Source organism: Lichenostomus cassidix, chromosome W, assembly GCF_008360975.1.
Source record: "Lichenostomus cassidix isolate B80296 chromosome W, HeHo_3.0, whole genome shotgun sequence".
NCBI classification, from domain to species: Eukaryota; Metazoa; Chordata; class Aves; order Passeriformes; family Meliphagidae; genus Lichenostomus; species Lichenostomus cassidix.
The window spans coordinates 22,861,915-22,881,178 of NC_139510.1; the positions used below are offsets into that span (position 1 = coordinate 22,861,915).

Sequence of the window (19,264 nt, forward strand, 5' to 3'; positions counted from 1 at the left end):
ACCCCTTCTTGGTCTCACCTTCTTTGCTGGTTGTTCTGCTTTCTTTTTGGGCATTGGCTCTTCCAATGACCAAATTCCTTACAGCTAGCACAATGGTCTTTACCTAACTTAGGTGGGCCTTGTCTGCGTGGTCCCTGCCTGGGTGGTCCTTGCTCATGTTTTTCCTTTCTTTCTTTTCCTACTATTGCTACTAACTTTCTCATTCCTTGTTTGTACCCCTCTTCTCGATAACTAAATACTCTGCATGCTTCATTTAATAAGGTTTCTAAGTTTCTCGCATCTGCCCCCCAAAGCTTCTGAAGCTTGTGTCTAACGTCCCCTGTAGACTGCCTCAAAACCAGATTTACTAGTTGCTGTATTCGTGACAAACGGCGAGAGAGAACTCACACACGACTTAATATAAGTCATAAAGCAAGCTCCATTTTATTTCACCAAACGAGGAACTTATATACTGTTACAGATGTTTCTAATTATAGCTACACACGTATCTGCAGTTTGTTCTCACATATTCAGGGATCTTCCTGGTGACTCCCTTATTCTTTCTCATAACACTCTTGACTCCCTATTCTTTCCCATGACATTCTTCTCACAGCTCAGAAGCACAGCTGTGGTTCTCAGGTATTAGCTTCTCACGACAGCTTGTTAGGATTTTTACTGAGGCCTGACTATGCTGAGGCTTTGTTCAGGCCTGCTCAACTAACACAAGTTTTGCTGGAAAACTGTGTTTTCCAACATATTCCTACATCAGATTCAGGATCTAATGTTGTGTGGTGATGCATGGCGTGTCTCAGGTGATCCAGGAAGTCAGATGGTGGCTCGGAAGGACCCTGTTTAATTGCATATAAGGCTGACCAATTTATGATTTTAGGAATGGCCCTTTCCATCCCCTTTGCTACCCATTCCTGGTAATCTTTTAATTTTTGTCTTTCTGCTGACCTGTTTGGATCCCAGTGTGGGTCTTGAAGTGGGAATTAATCTTTTACATCTTTTTGTTGTGTTTTATAAAAGTCCTCTGCCAAATCCCCTGCTGTTTTTAAAATTAATTGTTTTTCAGTTTCAGTTAATGCATCCAATAGCAAATGCATATCACTCCAACCTGGATTATGTTGTTTAATTATAAATCGCAAGTGTTTAGCGGTACCTACTGGATCAGTTCGATAATTTTTGGCCACCTTTTCCCATGCATCTAGGTCGATTGTAGAAAAAGGTACCTTAATCAGCACTGCTTCTCCCTCTGGTCCCACTGCTTCCCTTAGGGGGGCTTGTAGCGCCTGTTTCCTGGTCCGACATGCGACAGGGCTGTCTGGGCAAGAGGGAGTTGGAGTCAATGTTCCTTCCAAGTCCACATCTTCTTGTCTCCTAGGGGGAGGCTTAAGCAGATCAGTTAAATCCTGTTCTTGCATTTCTTGATAAACCTTATCTGATTTTATACATCGGTCTCCAATGCTGCAAGAGGAGCAGCACCTCTTAATTTTTCCCCTTTTGTTTTTGTCTTCCTTTTCAAGGGCTAATACCATAGGGTCAATGGGAGGTCTAATCCCACAATCTCTTTGCCATTCAGGGTGATTTTGGAGGGAGAAAAACATATCTGCATAAGAGACCTCACCCCATTTTCCTTCCCATCTTAAAAACAACATTAACTGTAACAGAGTGTTATATTCTAAAGACCCATGTGGAGGCCATCTAATTCTGTCATCTAGCTTGTACAAAGGCCACCACTGAGTTGAAAATTTGATAAGAGTTCTTTTATCTTCTGTACCTCCACTCCCTGCAATTTCCTTCCAATGTGCTAAAACACAACCAAGTGGAGTTGTTTTAGGAACTTCTTTGCTTTGCCCAGTTCCCATCTTATCTATTTCCTTCTCTTGGTTTTATCTCTCTTCCAGGCATAGTTCTTCTCACACCGCCTTACTGTTTTTTCCCAGTTTTCCTTCCGCACTGACCAGGTTTCAGGAACTAAATGACTCTTTCCACACACTAAAGCAATAACAGCTGCTTCTGACCACTCTGTCACAATAGTAAGCGCATCTCTTTCGTTAAGATCTCCACTTTTTATTTCAGCTATCTTATATCGAGCTTGAATTTCAGAATCCTCACACGCTGGACACCACTTTGATCTCAAACGAAAAACGCAATACCACTTTTTGTGACATGCAGCACACTCACACAATGCCCAAACCTTACAGTAATTATTTTTACATTCAAAACAAAAAGGTATTTTTGGCATCAGACAAGCATCTCATTTATTTCACTCAAAGCCAAGCTGGTATGAGAGAGAGAAAAAAAAATAAAAATCAAGATTAATTACTGAGAGGGAGGAAAAAAATAAAAACAACCACTCTTTATATGCTGCTATTTTCACTAAATAAATTAACTCAATAATCTCAATATTTTTCTAAAATTACACTGCTAAGAAGGAACTTGGTGTTTTTGTCCACACAAAACTTTTATAATGCTCCAACTTAATTCTCTTTACAACCTGCCCAGTCGTTCTCTGACAGGTTGATAAAAAATAATATCTCCCAACTCCGCAAGCCTGCAAACCTGACACCGTGTTAAAACCTACTAATCATACTGTGGCGCAGCTGCTGTACTACATCCACATAAAGCCAAAGGTCTGGGGCTATGCTCTTTTGATGTAGCCACCAAAAAAACCAGTGTCTTTAACTGGCCGCGGTATAGTTTTCCTTTATTCACTTACCGCTACAATTTCAAACAACTGCATACACTCACCCTAACACAACAATAAACACTTATTACAACACAACAAACACTTTTTGCGACCACAACAACAAATTACAACAAAAATTCCAAAAACCCACACTCATATACCAAAGCTAATAATTCACAACCATACCCAAATATTCATTCTAACTTTATTAAACCACTTGCTTCATCACTTCACCAACCAATCCCTCACTCGCTTCACACATGCAGACTAATCTGCATCGCATACACACATACACAACAGCGGTGTTAACAACAGTTCAAACTAGTTTCCTTTCAAACTAGTTTCCTTTGGGATTCACTCAATCCACCACCAGGATCGCTCGCGGCCGCCCCATCAGTCAGCCAATCCCCCCCTGGCAGCTAAGGACGGTGAATTACCTCGCCGATTCCCAGTTCCCCTAGCCGGTCACTTGCAAGCTCACCACTCAGGGATGACGCTGCGCACAGAGACATCTCTCTGTGACTTACCAGGAGCCCTAGCCACACGTATATGACTTACAGGCTTCCCTATACCCAAAACACATATCGTTTCTCCGCTGTATCAGATGGTCGTTGTTTGCCCCCGCAGTGAGCGGCTGAGGAGGGGAGTTCCTCCAGGAAAATCCCGGGGCATGCCTAGGATGTCAGCCCGTCAGTCGATCCTGCAGCCATGCAAACCTTGTCAACCTGGGGTGCCAAAATGAGGCGCGGATTGACTCCACAACTCAGAAAGTTATGAAGTAGGTATGCGTTTATTCCAGCTGGGGTGCAGGGGGGGTAGCCCCTCCAGAGACATGCACACTGTCAGCAGCACTTCACTTGGTTTATATTAGGTTACAGGTTACATATGCATAAAGTTACACAAAGCCCTTATACATATTCATTACCTATCCCCACTTCGTATTATAATGAGTTCAAAGTCCATTTAAATATGCTCTCACACATGCAGTTTCACAGATTAATTCTGGGCGAGGGTCCCAAAGATAAATGAGGGATGAAGTTAGTAGTGTTCCTAAGGATGAACTCTTCACCCTGTTCCCTTGTGCATGCTCCCTTGGTTCTTGGTCCAAGTCCAAGTCTTAGAACCAACTTGTACCAGTTCTGGGGTCCGAGCCGAGGGCAGGATGTTCAGTCACACTCAGTAGTTTTTCTCAATTATTTGGCTCTCTTCTCTCTATCCTCCCCGATACTAGGTAGGCACAAAATCATTAAGCGAATAATAAATTGTCTTCAGCAAGCAAATCTTAGTAAATCATTATCCAATCTCTGGCCTTCTAAATCAGTTCAAAATTATTATTATTATTATTATCCAGCTTCTAGTTCTCTTAAATTAATAATTTCTAGCTCACCCTAAATCAGTTGGGTAGGGATTTATTGGAGAAATTAGAAGTGGAAATTAAATTTTGCAAAGAAGCAGGAATGGAAATTATAATTCCTGAAACTAAATTTGTCGAAGTAGCTGCCCTTTGTATACAGGAGAAATATGGTGAAATTCCCAAAGAACTTGAAGATGCTGTCATTCCAATAGTGTGGGCCAGTGATTTTCCTGGGAGATCCAAATGAGCTGAGCCAGTGAGTATTATACTCAAACCAGGTGCCACACCAGTAAGGCAAAAACAATACCCTTTGAAGTTCGGTGGTCGAAGGGATTAGCAGCTATAATTGAAAAGTTCCTTACATTTGGGTTATTAGTGGAATGTGAATCTAGATACAACACACCCATCCTGCCAATAAAGCTGATGGTCTTAATTGTCGATTAGTGCAGGATTTAAGGGAAATTAACAAAATAACAGAGTATATACACCTAGTTGTAGCAAACCCTTACACTCTTTTGACCACACTGACATGAATTAGGGTGGTTCACTGTCTTAGACCTCAAGGATGCCTTTTTCTGTATTCCTGTGCATAAGAACAGTCAATAACTTTTTGCTTTTGAGTGGGAGAATCCTGAAACAGGGAGGAAAAGCCAACTCACCTGGACAGTCCTACCCCAGGGATTCAAAACCAGAACAATAATATTCGGAAACCAGCTAGCAAAGAAATTGGAGGACTGGAGAAGACAAGAACCAGGAGGGATTGTTCTTCAATATGTTGATGATATCTTGATTGCAGCTAAAAAGCAAGATGACTGCATCCAACTCACTGTAATTCTGTTGAACTTTTTGGGAATAAGTGGGTATAGAATCTCGAAAGAGAAGGCACAGGTTTCCAGGGAAACAGTAGTTTATTTGGGCCTAGAAATCTTCCATGGACATCGACAACTCAGCAGAGAAAGGAAAGAAGCCATCTGTCATCTTCCAGAGCCCCACACCATGAGAGAAATGCAAGCCTTCCTAGGAATGGTAGGTTGGTGTCGCTTATGGATAACCAATTATGGGGTATTGGTAAAGCCTTGAAGTGGGTTAAACCTTGGCTGGGTGCCAGGTACCCACTAAGTCACTCTATCACTCCCCTTTCCAATGGGACAGGGGAGAGAATAAGATGTAAACAACCAGCAGGTGGGATAAGGCAGTTTTATTGCAGTGAAAGGAAAGAAATAAGCAAGAGTCTGCATGCACAAAAGCTAAGAAAAAAAAGCCAGTGTCTACTTCCCATCAGCACGCGGTGGTCGGACACCTCCTGGGAAGCAGGGCTTCAGCACGTGTAATGGTTCCTCTGGGAGGCAGACATTGAAGAGTCACGAATATCCCACGCCCCCTCCCCCTGACCTTCTTCCTCTCTCCCTTAGCTTTATATATCTGAGCTGACGTAATATGGTATAGAATATCCCTTTGGTTGATTTGGGTCAGCTGGCCTGGTTGTGTCCCCTCCCAGGATCTTGCCCACTCCCATCCCTTTGATGGGGAAAGGAATGTCAGAGGGACAGCGCTGCTCAGCAGTAGCCAAAACACTGGTCTGCTATCAGCACCTTTCCAGCTACTAATGGAAAGCACAGCACTGGGAGGGACGTGAGCTTTACCTCAGTCAGACCCAATACAATCTCCACCCCTTATTCCATACCATTTGCGTCATTGTGGCAGGACATCCTCCGCCTCCCCGCTCTCTCTCTGCTTCATGGTGGAACACAGATAACTCCAGTGGGGTCAAAAGCCCAGCAGGAGGTTATCTCTTGGTGCCCAAAGGTCTGAGATCTCTAACCTTGAATTCATATTTTGGTATGGAGAGAGGATGTGAAAAAAGAAAGAAAGAAATCAATACGTGACAAAAGACGCTTTTACAACTATAAAACCTCACAAAAATATCCCAGAGGCAAAAGTTTTCCTACACACACTCTGAAGATGTGCAAGGAGCTTCTCCCCAGAGTCTGGATGCAGACTCTGTGGTTGTTTTCCTGGGAATTGTGTGAAAGGATTCTGAAGTATGCTTCACCACCAATCGGCTGGGTAAGATACATTTGGTTTCTAAAATTTATTATTCTTGCTAGCTGTTAATAAGAATAAGTACCTTTTCATGCTTTGCAATTTTAGCTACTCGTAGCTTGCAATTATTTTATTCTGTGTAGTGTGTAGTTTGTCCTAGTCTTATGTCTATCAATTTCTGTGTCTAATGAATGATAACTTACGTCATATTAGACTTAATTGGCCATTATTTAAAAGAACTTGCGAACGAGACCGAGTCTTGAGGTGCTGGCTGCCCTAATAAGAGTTACTGCCTGTTGCTAGAGGCCTGAGCAAACGGTAGAAATTCATCTAAACTCCTGTCTCCCATTCGTAACAGTCATACTCAGATCCCGTATAATCTATATATCTTCCAACTCTTCCATTATATGTATTTCTCATTACCGGAATCCTTTCTTCCCCACACATACAGCTTAAACTACATCCTTAAACCATCTCTATACCAAGCTTACATTCTTTTCATTAACTACTATTGCCTGTCCTTTCACATCCCCCTGCATCTCCATTCCAGCAGGATGAGGGGTCAGGACAGGCGAAGTAGTACACCTGATGGTTGGGCACCAAAACCGTCCTGGCTCATCATTGCATTCTTCTTGCTCCTTGCAGAATTCCTTCTTTGTCAGTTCATGTCACCCCTGCTACTTTACCTCCTACAACATACAACTTACACCATAGATTATTCTTACCCCAAGGTTAAATCTTGAGGCACACACCGGGTCTCCCCATCCTTCTGCATTATCCACCACATACATCCAAGTCCTTGGGCAAAGACAGTCCCACAAATGGATTTGCCTTTTCCCATGGGGGAAGAAATCCACCCTCACTTCCCCAGCCACTTCCCTATGTGTAACGCAGGGACCTTGTCTCCTACAGTGTCTAAGGGCTTCGTTTGGGTGGGACCAGGGTGGTTAGCAGATCCCCTCGTGTTGACCAGCCAAGTGGCTTCTGCTAAGTTCTGGTCCCATAGATTTATGAACATCCAAGTGGCTCAGCAGTTCTCTGACTGCTTCCTCCTGGATAACAGTGGGAGCATCCTGCTACCTGGCACCATCTACTAGCACAGGAGGGCAGTTGTCCGGAGGACAAAGAGTCTTAGCAATAAAGACCAAGGCAAAGAAGGCCGTAAACACCTCCACCTTCTCTCCATCTGCAGTCACTAAATTCCCTTCCGCATCCAGCAGAGAACCGAGATGGTTCTTATCGTTCCTTTTGCCATTAATATAATTGTAAAAACATTTTTTATTATCCTTCACTAAAGTCTCCAAATTAAGTTCTAACTGAGTTTTGGCCTCTAATTTTTTTTCCTACGTGCCCTAACAACCCCCTTAAATATTTCCTGAGATACCTGACCCTCCTTCCAGAGATGATACATCCTCTTTTTATTCCTTATTTCCTTCATAAGCTCCTTGCCCATCCACGGTGGACATTTACCTCGTCGACTCATCTTTCGGCACACAGGAACAGTCTGTTCCTATGCCCTCAAGAACTCTGTTTTGAAGCATGCCCACCCTTCCTGAACTCCTTTAAGGGCTGCTTCCCAAGGAACTCTCCAAATAAGTCTCCTGAATAGGCCAAAGTCTGCCCTCCGGAAGTCTAGTGTGAAAGTTTTATTGATGCCCCTCCTGATTTCATCAAATATTGAAAACTCTATAATTTCATGATCACTATGCCCCAGACGGCCTCCAACCACCACATCTCCCACCAGCCCATCTCTATTAGCAAACAGCAGATCTAATGTAGTCCCTCCCCTGGTAGGCTCATTCACCAGCTGTGACAAGAAGTTGTCCTCCACACACTCTAAGAACCTTCTAGACTGCCTCTTCTCTGCTGTGTTAAGTTTCCAGCAGATGTCTGGTAGGTTAAAGTTCTTGGGGTGAGTGATACCACCTCAGGAACTGCTAAGGAGCTGAGTGGTTCCAATACAGCAGAACCCCACTGGTGGAAGCCTTCTTAGTCCTCCCCTCTGGAGAACACAATGGTTCCTCCCCAAATTGTGTAAATCCCCCCAGCTGTAACCTAACCCCTGATTGCATGCCTTCCTCCTCCCATTGGTTGTGGTGTTCCCCCCGCCTCCTCTCCCCTGACCCTCCAGCCGCCCCTTTAAATGTAGACGGCTGGGGTGTCTGGCCCTCTTTTAGCCCTGGAACCCTTCAGAATAAACTCTGGAACCTCCGGCTGACTGAGCGCTCTGAATTCTTTGTCTTTGGTAACGCACAAGTTATCCAACTCCGTGGGTGAGTGAGAATATGTGCCTTACACCGGCACGGGTGTGAGAAAGACTTTTCTGTACAGCACCAGGCAGTGCTGGCTGGAGTGATCTCTCAATAGCCATAGAGACACTTTCGGTAAACGCAGAGGCCTGGTTCCACCCCTCCTCCCCCTCCGCGTTAAGTGGCGCTCGATACAGGGACCTGAAAAGAATCCCTGAAAGTGTCTCGGAAGGCTTTATGCCATAGATGTCACGATCGGAGCAGCTACTTCCCTCGAAAACAGGTCTAAGTTTTATTAGATCTGTTTAAAGAGGCAGCCGAGAAATCTCCGTTTGTCTGGGACAGGAGAAATCGGCCAAACCAGAGAACCACGCCGAAAGTTTTTTTTTTTTACACTCTCGGAAGCCTCGAGGTGGTAAGTGAGGCTTTGCTGGGGTGAATCCTTCTTTTGTTTTTCTCCTTATTTTTTTCTTTCGGTGTTGGGAAGAATTTATTTGGGGAATATGGGTGGGAAGTTAACCCGTCCTCAATCAGAGCTTTATACCTCCCTTAAAACTACTCTTAAGTCAGATAATTCCCAGTTCTCTAAGGGGAATTTGAAATGTTTTGTTCGCTGGATTTTTAACATCTTTCCAAATGTTTCTGTAACTGCTGTTCAATCTCTTAGCTTCTGGGATAAAATAGGACACGAGCTGACTGTTCTCACACAGGCTGGGGATCGAAAGGTTGCTAATTTTCTCCCTTTGTTTGTAGTGATTTATAAGTCTGTTAAGAACGCCAAGACTGAAACAGTTCTGCCTAAAAATTCAGATCTCTCTCGTGCTGCCTCCCCCGTGTCTGTTCCCTCCCCCGCTGTCCCCAAACCCTCGGAACCCCAGGGGGGAGGAGCGCTCTCTCCCCTATCCCCTGCTCCAGCCGGGTCTGGCCAGCCCGGCTCGAGCCTGTCCCTCACCCTCTTCCCAGCTCCCCAAAACCTCCCTACCTTGACTCCATGTTTCTCACGAGACGGCACAAACCACGCGTTACCCCCCCCCGCGGGTCCATATGGCGCGGCCCACGTGGAGATACAAGCTAGCATGCCTGATCCTTATCAGCTTAAAATTCCCGGGCTAGCATCGGCCCCGCCCCTTGCATCATCGGGTATCCCTGCGCCGGGTTCACCCCCCCCCCGCGGTGTCGGGTGTCGTCCCTGCGTCGGCCCTGCCCCCCGCGGGGAGCTCCCACCCCGGCGCGGGTCCCTCCCTCGTTCACCCCCCCCCCCTGCGGCACTGCTCCTGCGGCCCCGCTCCTCCCCGGTTCCCACGGCAACGGAGCCGGCCAGAGACAGAGGAAGAGCCAGCCCCGCCGGCACCGGCCTCGGGCTGCCTGTTCTTCTTCGGATGAGGAAAGCAGCGATTCTGAAGAGGATCCCTGGCTTGAAGTACGCAAGCAGGCTGCATACGAGGGGCACTGGGAATTAGCCAACAAAATCTCTGTCACTGCTGCTCCAGTCCATTATAATAGAGCTGGAGGGAACCCCGCTGGGATGCCCTCCCATATGCACAGATAAAAGAGATGTGCAAGGCAGGGAAGGATTTTGGGCGTAACTCCCCTTACTTTAAGAACCTACTCCAAGCTACCTTTGCTGCGAATGTACTGGTCCCACATGATATAAAAAATCTTATGGCATGCCTTCTGTCACCCGGAGAATACATGCTGTGGGACAGAACTTGGAGAAAACAATTAAAAGACCTCCTCCAGGTATATCACAGAGATCCCAACAGGGCTCACATAACCCTGGATGATCTTTGCGGGGAAGGAAACCTGGTTAAACCCCAGGATCAGGCAAGACAATTGCCTGAACTGATTTTAGAAGATATCAAAAGAGAGGCTGACAGAGCTTTGCTCTCAACCCCCTCGGATTCCACTCCCTCTCTAAATTTCTCCACCATAAAACAAACTATCGATGAGTCCTTTATAAAATTCTTCGATAGACTAAAAGAGTCAGTTGAAAAGCAAGTTGGGAATCCAGAAGCCCAAAAGGAGCTGCTGCGTGCATTAGCTATGGCGAATGCTAATGAGAGTTGTAAAAAAGTCCTCCAGGCACTCCCACTAGACCCACCTCCTACCCTCGATCAGATGATTGAGGCTTGCACCAAATTAGCATCTCCTGAGGCAGCTATAGCCCAAGCAGTTTCAAAAGGGGTAGCAGAAGCACTAGCAGCTTCTCAGAAACCTCCACGGAGATGTTATAATTGTGGGAGTTTTGAACACATTGCCAAAGACTGCCCTAAACCAAAGCGTGTTAAGAGAAATACTAACAAAAATACTGAAGCTGTGCCCCCAGGCTGTCCCTGCCAGCATCACCATCAGAAGGACCAGGGAAACGAACAGTGAAGCGCGGCACGGCTCCGCGCCAGGACACAAATTCTACAGCCGTCTCTCCCTGCCCTGCCACCCCTGCCACGGATGATAACTGCGCACCACACAGCGGAACGGACAAGAGACTCTGTCTTGTAAGTACTGATACACACCACTTCTGCAATGGACATCAACAACACATATATGTGGGCTTTGAAAAACCTTTTGACAGGACTGTGGACATTCTAGTTGTCGGGGACACTAAGCATGGTCCACCTGAACTTTTTATTTTACCCGAGGTGCACAAAATAGACCCCAATGGACAAGTACAAATTTCTGTCTCCTGTAACAACACTCCCTGGTTTCTATCAAAGGGTCAGGTAGTAGCACAAGCTATCATACTACCTGAAAACCACCCCAGGTGCCACAGAACACCTTCCATTTGGTGGGCAGAAGTTGTAGGCGCAGACAAGCCCATGCTGCATTGTAAACTACACAATGATAAATCCACTGCTTACCTGACGGGGATGGTAGACACAGGGGCCGATGTAACCATCATTTCTCGAGCAGAATGGCCCCAGGACTGGAAGACCAAACCAGCAGGCGGCAGAATCACAGGCATAGGAGGGTCAGCAACTTCCCAGAGGAGTACAAATAATATCATCATAGAAAGCCCTGAAGGACACACAGCCACCATCCGCCCGTACGTAATTGACTCTGGTTTTACCCTCTGGGGCAGAGATCTCCTTACCCAGTGGGGGACTCAGCTGGTAATCCCACCTCCATCTCAGGATTTTTAGTTGGGGCCACTGGGGTGCACTCCACCCCGCCCCTAACCTGGAAGACAAGCGACCCCGTGTGGGTGACCCAGTGGCCCCTAAGCACAGAGAAGCTCAGCGCTCTAGAATCCCTAGTAGAAGAACAGCTCGCCAAAGGTCATATTGTACCATCTAATAGCCCTTGGAACTCCCCTGTCTTTGTCATACGGAAACCTGGAAAAGACAAATGGAGGCTCCTCCAAGACCTCAGGAAAATCAATGAAGTCATTGAAGATATGGGACCCCTACAGCCTGGCCTGCCCTCGCCCTCAATGCTTCCTAGGAATTGGAAGCTTGCTGTCATTGACATTAAGGACTGTTTCTTCACAATCCCCCTACACCCAAGTGATGCTCCTCGGTTTGCTTTCTCCGTGCCATCCCTAAACCAGGAAGCCCCCCAGCGCAGATACCACTGGTGTGTGTTACCCCAGGGTATGAAAAATTCTCCAACTATTTGCCAATGGTACGTGGCTCGCGTCCTGTCCCCCATCCGCAAAGAGTTTGCACGTTCTATCATTCTCCACTACATGGATGATGTGTTAATTTGTGCACCAAATGATAAATACCTGAACTTAACTCTAGAAAAAACTATTCAAGCCATTGAGAAAGCAGGGTTTGAGATCCAGCAGGAAAAGATTCAGCGTACCTGCCCGTGGACCTACCTGGGACTCCGCATCAGCGAACGGACCATCGTACCCCAGCAGCTCACCATTAAAGACAACCCAAGGACACTCCGGGACTTGCACCAACTGTGTGGTTCTATAAACTGGATTCGTCCTCTGCTGGGAATTACTACGCAAGACCTTGCTCCGCTGTTTAACCTCCTGAAAGGCTGTGACCACCTGGACTCGCCCCGAGTCATCACAGAGGAGGCCCGGGAATCCATCGCTAAGGTACAGCTTGCCCTGTCTTCTCGCCAAGCCCATCGGACAAGTCCTGAGTTGCCTTTTAATTTCATCGTTCTGGGTGAGTCACCTAGGCTGTATGGACTGATTTTTCAATGGGACACTGCACAAAAAGACCCACTTCTTATAATAGAGTGGATTTTCTTACCACATCAGCCGCTCAAAACCATAACAACACGACAGGAACTAGTAGCTCAACTAATTATGAGAGCCAGAGCACACCTCCGTACCCTTGCAGGGTGTGATTTCACCTGCATCTATCCGTCATTGGAAAGTGAATCCTTAGCAAACATACTCCAAACAAATGAACACCTTCAAGTTGCTCTGGATAGTTATCCAGGCAAGATTTCAAATCATCATCCAAAACACAAATTATTCAATTCGGCTTTTCATTTGGCCCCAAAAGAACTCCAAAGTCGAACCCCTCTCAAGGCTCTGACTGTTTTTACAGATGGCTCCGGGAAATCCCATAAGTCAGTCGTGACTTGGAAACATCCCGAAACGCAAGTGTGGGAGCACGATATCCAAATAATCGAAGGCTCACCGCAAATTGCGGAACTTGCGGCTGCTGTTAGAGCTTTTGAGATGTTCGAAGAACCTATTAATCTGGTAACAGATTCAGCTTATGTAGCTGGAGTAGTCACCAGAGCAGAACATGCCTGGCTAAAAGAAGTGTCAAATCCTAAATTGTATAAACTGCTCTCAAAACTTGTTTTTCTGCTTTCCCACAGAAAGCAGCCGTTCCATGTGATGCATGTGAGGTCACACACCGATCTCCCTGGACCAGTTGCTGAAGGGAATCGGAGGGTAGACGCTCTAGCTATGCCAGTGAAAGCTCCTAACATTCCAGACACCTTTGCTCAGGCAAAGCTGAGCCATCAATTTTACCATCAGAATGTACCAGCACTCATGAGAATGTTTAAATTACCCCGAAACCAGGCAAGGGCAATTGTAGCAACCTGTCCTAGCTGTCAGAGCTACCAAGTGCCATCATTAGGGTCTGGAGTTAACCCCCGGGGTCTAGGCAGCTGTGAAGTCTGGCAAACAGATGTAACCCATGTCCCCCAGTTTGGCAGATTGAAATATGTACACGTTTCTGTAGACACATTTTCTGGAGCTGTTTTTGCATCTGCCCATGCAGGAGAAAAGGCAAGAGATGTTATAAAGCACTTTCTCCTTGCTTTTGCTACCCTGGGCGTTCCTGCTGAGATAAAAACTGACAACGGTCCAGCATACATCTCTAACAAACTTCAAGAGTTTTTTAGCTCATGGGGCATCAAACACATTACAGGTATCCCCCACTCCCCCACAGGACAATCCATAGTTGAGAGGACCCACCAGACAATTAAGAGGGTCCTAGACCAACAGCGGGGAGGGTCAGAACTCAATTCTCCCATTATGAGACTCTGCAAAGCCCTCTTTACAATAAATTTCTTAAACAATTCGTTTGAAGAGCCTGACCCCCCTGTGTTCCGGCATTTTACCAATTCGACCCAAGCCAAATTGAAAGAACAACCACCAGTGTTAATCAAAGATCCAGAAAGCCATCAAATATCAGGCCCTTTTTCACTAATTGTATGGGGGAGGGGATATGCTTGTGTTTCCACACCTTCAGGACCCAAGTGGATACCAGGAAAATATGTAAAGCCCTACCTCCGACCGTCAGCGACAGCTCCTGAGCAGGCGAAAGATGACACACCAGACACTGACAAAGAAACTCCAGACAAAGAAACCAGTGCCGCTTGGAGAAGACGTCGGCGCAAGATTCCAGCCACGTGAACAGCTATTTGTGCCGCCTTCAAGCAGTTCCCCAAACCCACAAATCCCTTATCTGTTACCCTCATGTGTTTCCCTAACCCACAACCTTATTACCTGTGTCTTATGAAAAAAAGGGGGGATGAGGGGGAAAAAAGAAAGAAGTAACAGAAAACCATCTTTTAATGATTTTTGCTTGAAATCCCACAGAAAAAAGGACTACCTATACCTCTCTTACCACCATGCCTGTAATTGCCTACCTCTGCATTCTCCTGACCTCCTGCATCCTGTTACCACCAGAGGTTGTCGCATGGATTGTCCCTCAGCCAAAGACCAATATATGGGTTACATTGGCAAAAGCACTCCAGCAAGACCATATGTGCCTGTCGATGGGCAGCGTCAGTGACCCACTTTCATCATGCCTGGTGGGGATCCCTCTCCACAAAGATGAACTGCCTTTTGCAAACGAGGTGCTCCCCCAGAAAGAAGCTTGGGAGAAATGGGTAAGCACGCTGGCAACAGCACCAGAGGAACCCCACGAATTACTATTATTGGGGTCCTCCCAGGCTACCCTTTGCCTCAAGTTTGTCTTCAGCCCGAAAGGAGGGATGGCATTATCCTGGTCAGAACACCAGAAATTAAGTCATAGTAGAAAAGCAACACCCCAGGGAAAGGTTTACTCTGTCAGTAATTGGTGTCAGGATAAAAAGGTCATCCCAACAGAGTCATCTGTACACCCCAAAGCACTGCCCAAAGGTGTGTTCCTGATTTGTGGGAATCAGGCGTGGTCTGGAATCCCATCCCAGCTCCAAGGGGGACCGTGCACTCTTGGCAGGCTTTCTGTACTAGCACCCAACAAAACCCAAATTCTGCATTGGAAAAAACATACTCGATTGGCCCGCCAAAAAAGAAATATACAACAATTAGATCCTAATTGTGATAGCGAAATTATCAATTGGTCATTGTCTAAAAGGATTGCTGCATCGTTTTTCCTGCCTGGAGTGGCAGCAGCAAAAGCCTTAGGTTAACTTAGCCACCTTGAGTGCTGGCTCGGAAAGCATGCTAACCTAACCTTGAGTGCCCTCTCTCAGCTTCTTGAAGATGAAGAAACCACCAGGCATGCAACACTGCAAAACAGAGCAGCCATCGATTTTCTTTTATTGGCCCATGGACATGGCTGTGAGGAATTCGAGGGACTGTGTTGCTTTAACCTGTCATCTCATAGCCAGAGCATCCACGCGACGATACAGAAAATAAAGGATCAAATCAAAGAACTGAAGACAGAAAAGGAAACAGACTGGATTGGCGATCTTTTCGGACAGTGGGGACTTCAAAGATGGCTAGCATCCTTAGTTAAAACTGGACTGTGGGTGATCCTAATAATTTTCCTTGTTCTAAGCTTGTTCGGTTGCCTCAAGAAGTGTTTAACTAAGCAAGTAGGGGAGGCCTTTCCTTTAAATAAAGAAGGGGGAGTTGTTGGGGTGAGTGATACCACCTCAGGAACTGCTGAGGAGCTGAGTGGTTCCAATACAGCAGAACCCCACTGGTGGAAGCCTTCTTAGTCCTCCCCTCTGGAGAACACAATGGTTCCTCCCCAAATTGTGTAAATCCCCCCAGCTGTAACCTAACCCTTGATTGCATGCCTTCCTCCTCCCATTGGTTGTGGTGTTCCCCCCGCCTCCTCTCCCCTGACCCTCCAGCCGCCCCTTTAAATGTAGACGGCTGGGGTGTCTGGCCCTCTTTTAGCCCTGGAACCCTTCAGAATAAACTCTGGAACCTCCGGCTGACTGAGTGCTCTGAATTCTTTGTCTTTGGTAACGCACGAGTTATCCAACTCCGTGGGTGAGTGAGAATATGTGCCTTACACCGGCACGGGTGTGAGAAAGGCTTTTCTGTACAGCACCAGGCAGTGCTGGCTGGAGTGATCTCTCAATAGCCATAGAGACACTTTCGGTAAACGCAGAGGCCTGGTTCCACCCCTCCTCCCCCTCCGCGTTATAAAGTCACCTACAAGAACAAGGGCTGGTGATCCTGAAACATCCTCCAGCTGCTTGTAGACTAAATTATCTACCTCTTCTTCATGAATAGGTGGTCAATAACAGACTCCCAGCAGGATGTCAGCCTTATTGGCTTTCCCCTTGTGGCAGGACATTTCCCCCCTCCCCCTTCTCTCTCTCCCTGATCGGTCCCAAGAAATGGATGGCTCAGATTAGGTTGATAGCCTAATCAACAGCTACCTGGTGCTGGCGACTGAAAGTCTGAAAAGACACTCCCCTGTGGAATGTAGAGAGAATGTGAGAAATTTTTAGTGACCACAAATACACACTTTTATCCTATAAAAAGCTCATGAAATCTCAGAAAAGGTAGAAGCTTTCTACATGGACATTGGAGCGTGAAGTAAAGTCTTCTCCCCTGGGCTTGGATGCAGACCCTGTGGTTACTTCCCGTGGGATTGGGTGAGGAAGACTAATGTATTCCAGCTCCAAAATTGGATTTGGTAAGATCATTGGTTTCCTAAATTGTATTATTCCAGCTAACTTATAGGCACCTTTCTTAACTTGCATTTCAGCTAGCTCAAGCAAGCATTTCTTAACTTGCATTTTTTTTGAACTATTTTTATAGTTCAAGCAAGCTTTTACCTCATAATTGCATTTTTAGCTATTATAGTGTTGCAATTATGCATTCATTGTGTGTCTATGTGTGTCAATCTGTTCTATGTCTGTATGTTTGTTATTTTCTGTGTCTAATAAATGGTATTTTTGGACAAATCGGCCAAATATCAAAAAAACTTGTGAACGGGACTAAGTCTTGGGGAACTAGCTATCTTAAAGTCTGTCAAACTGCAAAAGCACATAAAGCTCCTGTCTCCCATGCAAGACACCCCTTAATCCTTACCCATCGGCATTCAACTTCACAATCATTACTTTCAATTTCCACAGCATCAAAAGCCTCCCTAATATAAATGGCCACCCCTCCACATCTTCTCCCTCTCTTGTCTCCTCTGAAGAACTTATAGCCATCCAGTGCAGCGCTCCAGTTATGCGAGTCATCCCACCAGGTTTCTGTGATGGTGACTACAGCATAGCTTTTCTGCTGCACCATGACTTCCAGCTCTTCTTGTTTGTTACCCATGCTGCGGGCATTAGTATACATGCACTTTAGCTGGGCTGCTACTTTCACCCCTGACTCTGACTTACCACCCTTGGGCTTGCTTCTGGAGAACCCAGTTGCACCCTCTTCCCCCTTCAAACCTAGTTTAAAGCCCTCTCAGTGAGATCTGCCAGTTCATGGGCTAAAATCCTTTTGCCCTTAACAGATAGTTGGAGCCCATCTGGCTACAGCAGGCCAGGTGCCATGAAAATTGCCCCATAATCAAAGAACCCAAAATTCTGTCAATGGCACGGACCCTTGAGCCACTTGTTGGTAATGGGGGCTCTCCTGTTCCTTTCATTGTTTGTCTCTGCTACCAAAGGGACTGAGCAAAACACTATTTGTTCTCCTGCCCTATCGACCACTCGACCCACTGCCCTAAAGTCCCTTTTAAATGCCCTGGTACTCTTCTTTTCAATCTCATCACTGCCAGCCTGGAGTATCAACAACGGGTAATAATCAGAGGGCTGAATCAGCCCAGGGAGTCTCTCTGTAATATCCTGTCCCCAGGCCCCAGGGAGGCAACAGACATCCCTGTGGGATGGATCCGGTCGACACACAGGTCCCTCTATCACCCTCAGAAGAGAGTCGCCTACCATGACTACCCTTCTTTTCTTTATAATGCTAGAGGTAATGATCCATCCGACAGGGGAAGTAGAATTGGGAGGCTCACTGGGCAGATTATTTTCTTCTATGTCATCTGGCTGACCCTCCTCATCCAGGACCTCATACCTATTCTGAAGTGGCACCTCTGTAGGCGATGGGGGTCAGGAGGAATTTTTATTACCTCCCTGATAAGGAACCCATTTCCACTCCCTTTCATCCACCAGGTGTCCTCCTATTGCCTGACGGTAGGAGGCATGGGAGTCCTCTGACTTCTGGGGGGCTTCTTATTATACGTGTTCTGGAGCTCCACCCTGTTCCAGTGCAGCCTGGATCAGTCCATGGCAGGTGGTGATGCTGTGTTTCCACTGCTGGGGCAGTAGGTTCCAGATGTACCGCATACCCCTCCAGGTGAAAGCAAATTGGGGTCTGCACTCTGCCACCAGAGGGACCCTGAAAAATGCATTAATGTGTTGGTTTTGCATGGCCTGGTTTTGGGTAGTGGGGGGACCACAAAGATGGCTCCTGTGACAAGCTTCTGGAAGCTTTCACCATGTCCAGCAGAGCCAATCTCTGATGGCTCTGAAGATGATGGACATGCTGCTGGCCAAGCCTGGGCCAATTAGAGATGGTGGTTACGCCTCTGTGATAACATATTTAAGAAGAAATCTAAACAATGTGCACACGCAGTTTCTTCTAGGCAGGGAAGAGGAGGAGGTGAGAACATGTGAAGGAAACAACATGGAGATGCAAAGGTCCGTGGAGAAGGTGGGGGATGAGGTGGGGGATGAGGTGGGGGAGGAGGTGGGGGAGGAGGTGCTTCAGGTGCTAGAGCTGAAATTCCTCTGCAAGCCATGGTGAAGACTAGGGTGAAGCAGGTTGCCACCCTGCAGCCCGTGGGGTTTACAGTGGAGGCAGAGATCCACTTGCAGCCTGGGGGGGGGGGGGAGGTGCCCACGCCAGAGTGGGTGGATGGCTAGAAAAGGCTGTAATCCAGTGGGAGATCCAGTAGAGAGAGGGGGGCCCTGCTTCCAGGTGCAGCAGCCTGTCCTTGGAGGTCTGCACCCCATGGACGAGTGACCCACGCCACAGCAGTTTTGGGAGGACTGTTTGCCCATGGGAGGAACTCACGTTGAAGTAGTTTTGGGAAGACTGCTGCTTGTGAGAGTGGACTCACGCTGGAGGAGTTCATGGAGAACTGTCTGCTGTGGGAGGGACCCCACGGCACAGCAGGGGAAGGACTCCTCTCCCTGTGTTGGAAAATATATCAGGTTAAAAATGTTGTATAACTTTAGTCGAATTGTGATAAATTACAATCAGTTTAGTTCACGAACTATTTGAAAAGGGTGATAGGCCTTAGGTTGCCTTTCCATTTA

The 19,264-nt window shown here is 46.7% G+C and overlaps 1 long non-coding RNA gene across 1 annotated transcript; it reads left to right on the plus strand.

Moving 5' to 3' along the window:
* Positions 1–14,504: 14,504 nt before the first annotated feature.
* Positions 14,505–15,641, plus strand: LOC146425711 (uncharacterized). Its single transcript, XR_014846472.1, has 2 exons — positions 14,505–14,638; positions 15,227–15,641. It is a non-coding gene; the product is annotated as an uncharacterized LOC146425711 (long non-coding RNA).
* The last annotated feature ends 3,623 nt before the right edge of the window (positions 15,642–19,264 follow it).